General features: G+C 37.4%; 1 pseudogene; it reads right to left on the bottom strand.

Moving 5' to 3' along the window:
- Positions 1-2,201: 2,201 nt before the first annotated feature.
- Positions 2,202-3,477, bottom strand: LOC115969972 (annotated as a pseudogene).
- Between the last annotated feature and the right edge of the window lie 3,559 nt (positions 3,478-7,036).

A 7,036-nucleotide genomic window follows, 5' to 3' on the forward strand; every position in this document is an offset into this window, starting at 1 on the left:
TTCCATTTCACTCATATCTTAACTATAGAGTACTTCAATGAAACTGTTTCTTCTTGAAGTGATAAGCACATAATGTGCTTCATTATAATAGGGTTTAACTAAGCCTCATATCATATATCTTGTTCTTGGCATGCTTTATCATTGCAGTCGCGCAGCTACTCGTGCTGGAAAATTTGCCATAACATGGGAGTAGGTTTTTCATTCTAACTTTTATAACTCTTATCTTGTTCTCATTGTGTTATAGGTGCAAAGTTGGTTCCAAAATAGACCAGTACAGTTGCAAGAAAAAGTTACTCCCTCATCTGGTGCCCTGAAATTATTTGATGATCTTTCAGATGCACCTATTTCAAGCAAAGCCCCTCAAAGCTCTTTAAATCCTAAGTCTTTTATATTTTTTCAGCATGGGTGCAAACTGCAAACAAGATAGTCATGATTAATATTCTGTTCAATACTTGTTCCATGGGTTTTAAATTCGCTGCTTCAAATTGTGATTGCATACAGATAAATTATTTATATAAAAAAAATTGTTTAATTTATCACAAATTTATATTTTGGTTTGTTTACTGCAATATCAACAAAAAATATCTCTCCCTTTTCAGTAAAAATTGATACTTTGTCGTCAAAATACATTGTTGGTCCAAGATCCCTAATTTTTTGCTTGTGAGAGATCTTAGTCCCTAAATTTTAAAGTGATCAATTTAAATCCCTAACAAACTTTTAGCGATTGCTTTAGTTTATAAGGAGTGATGTGTGTCAATTTTTAGTTTGGCTATATCATCTATGGGACTAAGTGATCATTTAAAACTTCAGGGACTGAATTGGTCTAAACTTTAGGGACCAGCGGTATTATTAAGCCATTATTTATGTTGACATATCACTAAATTCATTACTAAGAGAAGAAGACAAGAAAATCACAATACAAAATATTTCAATCTAATGAATCTCCTAATGTGGATTCATTTGATTAAAGCTCATCAAAATCCTTGATAGTATGATGGTCCAGGCTTGGCATATAAAGCTTGGTCTGGTTAGGGTTCAATTTTTCAATAGTGCTCATTCCTTAATCAATAGATTGTGAGTTAAGAAATTTGTGCTAATGCATGGTTGCACACAATTGCCTGTTGCTTCAACAACCTAAAGTGGATACCTTATCAGCACGTTGGCCTCAACGTAATAACTATTGCTCAGCTTATGGTGCTCAAAAGTTTACTATTGGCTTTGTTCTTAGATTTTGCTTTCTTTTCTTCTTTTTTTTTGAGTTAAATTAGCTTACTTGTGTACAGTTTTTGAAGTCTTACTTTTTCTAGGCATAAGGTGTAACGACCCCACCCCAACTGTGTAGATATTGTCCGCTTTGGAGCCCATACCCCTCACGGTTTTGTTCTTCCCCAGGTTGCGCTGGGGAAAAGGCCTCTACACATTGAAGGGAAGTCATTCCTTATAAACACATTCTCATGTGCTGCCCTAGGCGATGTGGGATTCCATGGAATGCAAGACCCCACTTATCGCCTAGGGAAGCACATGTGAATGTGTTTATAAGGAATGATCTCCCTTTAATGTGTAGAGGCCTTTTCCCCAGCGCAACCTGGGGAAGAACAAAACCATGAGGAGTATGGGCTCCAAAGCGGACAATATCTACACAGTTGGGGTGGGGTCGTTACAGATGGTATCAGAGCCATGCCCTAGTCGGAAGTGTAGGCCCCACACGCGAGGACGCGTGTGCCCGTAAGGGGGGTGGATTGTAGTGACCCAAAAAGGGGGGTCTTGCATTCTATGGAATCCCACATCGCCTAGGGAAGCACATGTGAATGTGTTTATAAGGAATGATCTCCCTTTAATGTGTAGAGGCCTTTTCCCCAGCGCAACCTGGGGAAGAACAAAACCATGAGGAGTATGGGCTCCAAAGCGGACAATATCTACACAGTTGGGGTGGGGTCGTTACATAAGGATACTTTTACCCACTTTCAACAAATCAGCAAATTAGTAAATGAGCCAAATTAATGGTGTTCAATTCCATTATGTCAAACTTTACCTTTTTTCTAGATAGCGTTTAGCAACAATTGGATTGCAATTTATAAAGAGGAACAGTAAAGTTGATAAGAGTCCTTATAAATAGCAAACAGGAATAGGCAAAATAAATAACATATCCCTCGAAGATACGCTACCATACAATAATACAAGAAGTTCACTTTTCCGTACTCTTATTTCCTATAGATGGTGTACCAAGTTTGTACGAAGGAGAGGATAAGTAGGATGATGGCTGCCGCTGTTGACAGAATAGCCCATGGAGTGTTGAAATAATTGCGCACAAGCATAGCACGCCATCTAGGCCACCTGCGATTGTAATATTCATTCACTTCCTTGCAAAGGCTCTGGTAATAGATTTCAATGACACCTATATTGTAGTATAGCTTGTTGAAGAATGGGACCGCATCCTCTGGATTCAACCAATTCTTAATGATCTTATTCTCACAGAGTATGTCCACGTCCTTGACAGTGTTAATGAGGTTGTCTAGGAGTATAGCATAGGAAGTGAATCTAGGTTTACAATTTGGGTAGCATTGTTCAAAGCTGATGATGTTCCGAAAGAAGGATTCTGTTGTCTCCTCAATTTTTAATTGAGGGATTTCTAGGACACCATTATCAAATTTTATGTCCAAGAAACTTTTGGACTCACCCTTTCTGATGATTTTCACTCCAGCCTCTACTAGGCTTGTAGCAGAGGGCAAGGGAGTCCACTCTGTTGGATCTTCACCCGCTTCAATTGATGAAACCAACAACTTTCTAATCAAGTCAAGGATATGCTTTATTTCTTGGATAGGAGGGTGAACAGAAGGAAGCTCTATCCCTAAATTCATATCAACAAAGACTTTGACCAGTTCAATTAGGACAGCGTTGGCGTTGTTGTCTGTAAGATCCACGATCAAGTTAAACAAACGCTCCAGTACTATCCAAGGTACTTGGTTTTCTAGCAATATCAAGTCATGGGCTAGAAATTGTCTCATACGTGCCATGGAGAAAATTGGGTCATTATCCCCTATAAGCTCCATAAAAACCTGCTTGCAAAATAATTCAATAATGATGCAACCATCAATCACCAACATTTTTACAAATTCATCTGGGTTGTAAACAATTGGCCCAGCATAACACTCACGAGCCTCTCTCTCCACATCTATGATTGAATTGATTAAATTTCTCAACATTTCCTCTGGAAAGGGTGATCGAGAAATGAAGCCTTGCAAATACATACTTTTAATTTTTTTCTGTTTCTTCGAACTTTGGATGGCCATGGTGGAAAGGCCCAATAGAAAATGCATCAGGCACATAAGCCTTTTTATTAAGCTCTAGGAGTATGGTTGGGGTTTTGAAGATGCAACATTTAGGTGACATGAATCGATCTTGGGACATCCGAGCTTTTATAGAAGACATCAAACCTTCTATATCAATTGCAGCATTATCTGCTTCGTTCTCAGCCATATTTTAGGTTCCGCTTCCTATTCCTTTTTTGCCTCCTTAAATTGCTTCTTCTAGAATGACCCAAAAATAAAATAAAATCTGTAATTTTAGGTTCAATTATTTTCAAATGGAATACTAAACAAAACTTTACTGATAAAAGTATGAAGTTGTTTGAGAATTAATAGGTACTCCCATCATGATAAATGATACTCTCTTTTTATATGGTAGATGTCATCATGAATTTAATTAATCTATTAATTATTATGCGAGAAGGAGCTAGTGCTAGTACTGAATAATTACTTGAAATTGTCAAAAAAAAAAAATGTGTCTAACACTGACACACAACGTTTTCTTAACTCTTGGAAGCCAATCGCATATGATCTGTCTTGCCTTTAAATATGAATGAGAGAATTACATTCTACTTACTAACTCCCTTGCTTTTGAAAGTGAAAATTGCTTTGAATTTATTCTAAAATAATGGCAGTAATACTTCAAATGCAAGGCAAAACTGGTTAAAATTAAATTATATACCAGATATGAGTGTAACTGTTGCAAGCTTCACCACTAGTCTTATGACTGCCTTTAGTGTCCTACAAAAAAGATTAGTTCATGTAGACCCATCACGAAATCTGAAGTTAAATTATGAGAAGATATTTCAGATAAGCTCTACATAATTATTAGAACCAGTGGCAGAGCCATTGAAAAGCTCTAATTTTTGCTCCATACTTATTGAAAAACCTTTTTCATTTACTTTGGACTTTTGGAGTTGATGGCAGGAAGTCCCCTCTTCATCCTCAAAAAATTACTAGCCACACAGTCGCAGACATTAGGGTGCAGCAGATCAGCATCTTGGTAGATAGTTAACACACTCAGCCACAGGGGAGTGAGTCTACTCTCACTACAAAACACGCGGGCTATAGCCAGGTTTTTTTTTAGCTGCGTTTGCAAAAACGCGACTATAGGCGGGCTATAGCCGCGTTTTAAGTAAACGCTGCTTAAGTAAACGCGACTATAGGCGGACTATAGGCGGGCTATAGCCGTGTTTAAAACGCGGCTATAGGATATGTCTATAGCCGTGTTTATAGGTGTTTATAGCCGCCTTTTTTGGTTAGGACCTATTGCCGTGTTTTAAACATGTGGCTATAGGACTAACCAAATCATTTTTTTTTTAAGTTGACCTATGGCTGCGTTTGGAAAATGCGGCTTTAGAATACCTATTGCCGTTTTTTTTTTAAACTTGGCTATAAATTTAGTCTGTAACCACATTTATAAACCATGGCTTTAGCTTTCCTATAGCCGCGTTTTTAAAATGTGGCTTCAGCTTTGCCTATGGCCGCGATTTAAAACACGACTTTAGGGTTGGTATAAATATAACCACAAAAATCTGATCAAACCTTTTGATCACCAAACGCGTCACTCTCTAATCGCAAATCCAATCTCAAGCTCTCACCCTCCAATCTGTCACTTTCACTCTCAATCTCTCTTAGTCACCACATTCTCCGCTCTACTTGAACTTGATCTTCTTCCCTTTTAAGCTTTCGATTCACTTTTCATCGACTCCTTCCTCCCGCTTTCGCTATTGCTTCGAGACTCCTCTGATTTCCTACTCGACAAGTAAACCTCTATCAGATTCGCTGACAGATCCGTATTGGCCGTCATGGGTTGAATCACGAACTCACGCTTCGTGGCCGAAATATGCGCTACGAGAGGCTCGGGAGTTCCGCCACCGAGCTCCTTTCCACTCAGCGGAGTTCCAATCCAAGCCACCGAGCTCCTTCCTCATCTTTCTTTGTGTCCATCACCATTACCATCATTAGCAGATCCAAGTCAAACTCATCCCCTTCTCTCTTTCTTTAATTGGTGAGCCTCTCTTTCTCACTGTAACTTTTATCTATTTATATGTATGTATGTATGTGGTATGCTTAGTAGTGATTAATTGATCTAAAGTTTTAATCTTTGTTTGAAAAATGTAATTTTGGTTTCTGGGTTTCTTTGTTTTGATCGTCCTTTAATCAATTTTTGCTTCTTTAAAAAAGAAAAAGTTCTAATGATTCTGTATTGAGATGGGTATTGTGAAAATCCCCTTCCAGAAGAGAACCTACCTCTTCCACTACTACCAACTGCAAGAAACAAGAACATGAGCCTAGCATAAAGTTTGATCATCCACAATGATATGCAGCCTCTTTAACAGCCAAATATTAGTTAATATCATTTCCCTTCTCCAATTTTTTTTTATTATTTTATTTTTATAATTCAATAGTTACAATAAGGGAGGGGGAATTCGAACCTTGGATATCATAAACACACCAAGAAATGCCAATTAATTAAGCTACAGGGCTCTTGACATTTTCCTTCTCCAAGTATATTAAGCTTTGAATTAACTATATCAAAATTTTCTTTATATTTGGATGAGAATCCATATGCTAATTCATTCCCAATTACCTTGTGTAGTAGTTCTCTTTATTTCAACAATAGCCTTACGCCCGCCGATAGTGATAGGTTAATCCTGAAATATCACACAACATTTTTTAATAGGCATAAAAACACAGACATAAGAGGCAAAGAGGGCATACAACCAAGGGTTATGAGAAAGAGTAAAAATGGTAGAAAAGGCAGTCATGGACCGCATGGCATGCCACACTTGAGTAGCTAACATTGCTTGAGAGAATAATAAACAAATCCACTGCAATAAACAAGAATTTTGAGTCCATGTTGTGAACACAATTTCCATAATTTGTCTTAACCATTGACAAGTGGCTCACCTATACACATGCATTTGGACCCACCCAACATATTTACACACAAAAAGTCTGCCTTAGGCCATTTTTGGGCTTATCCCACTGCTGACATTTTGGTATATGAATATGTGCATGAATAATCTAGGAATAGTATTGCCCAATTAGTGGCTAATTAACACTTTATCATTTGGTTGGATAAATTAATTGTTAGATGGCATGGGAAAATGTAGAGTACATCTTATTAGGCTGGGGTGGAGGGGTTCAGTTCTTCAATTGTAGGCCATGAGTGATCACATTATGGCATGCATAGGGCATATGTTGCTTGTCCCCTTAAAATACTACAAAACTTTGCAAAAAGGTGGTAGTCCGTACCAATTCATTGTCATTTCTTAAATGATACACAGCCTGCACTAAAATTCACACAGTTCCATTGATATAATTGGCATTACATTTGGACCAAATTCAATCAAATTAATCCATTTCATTGCAATACTATTACACACACACACACACACACAAAAAGAAGAAGAAGAAGAAGAAGAAGAAGAAGAAGAAAGAAAGAAAGAAAGAAAGATTGGAAAGAAAGATGCTATCATTATGATTGGCTTGTACTTGTACTAATCAAATGTGTGATTAAACTAGTTCTAGGGAACAAGAAAAGGGAAAGAATAAGAATTCGGTGTAAAACATATTAATGGAGGAAACCAAAGTTTCATTATAATTATCCACAAATTATCACTTAATATTTATAGTAATGCCTGTTGAAAAAGGGTATTGTCATTGTCATGTACATTACATGAAATGCATGTTATGTCCCAAATTCCATTTGTTATGTTTGGTTG

This window comes from Quercus lobata, chromosome 2 (assembly GCF_001633185.2).
Source record: "Quercus lobata isolate SW786 chromosome 2, ValleyOak3.0 Primary Assembly, whole genome shotgun sequence".
In the NCBI taxonomy this organism is placed as follows: Eukaryota; Viridiplantae; Streptophyta; class Magnoliopsida; order Fagales; family Fagaceae; genus Quercus; species Quercus lobata.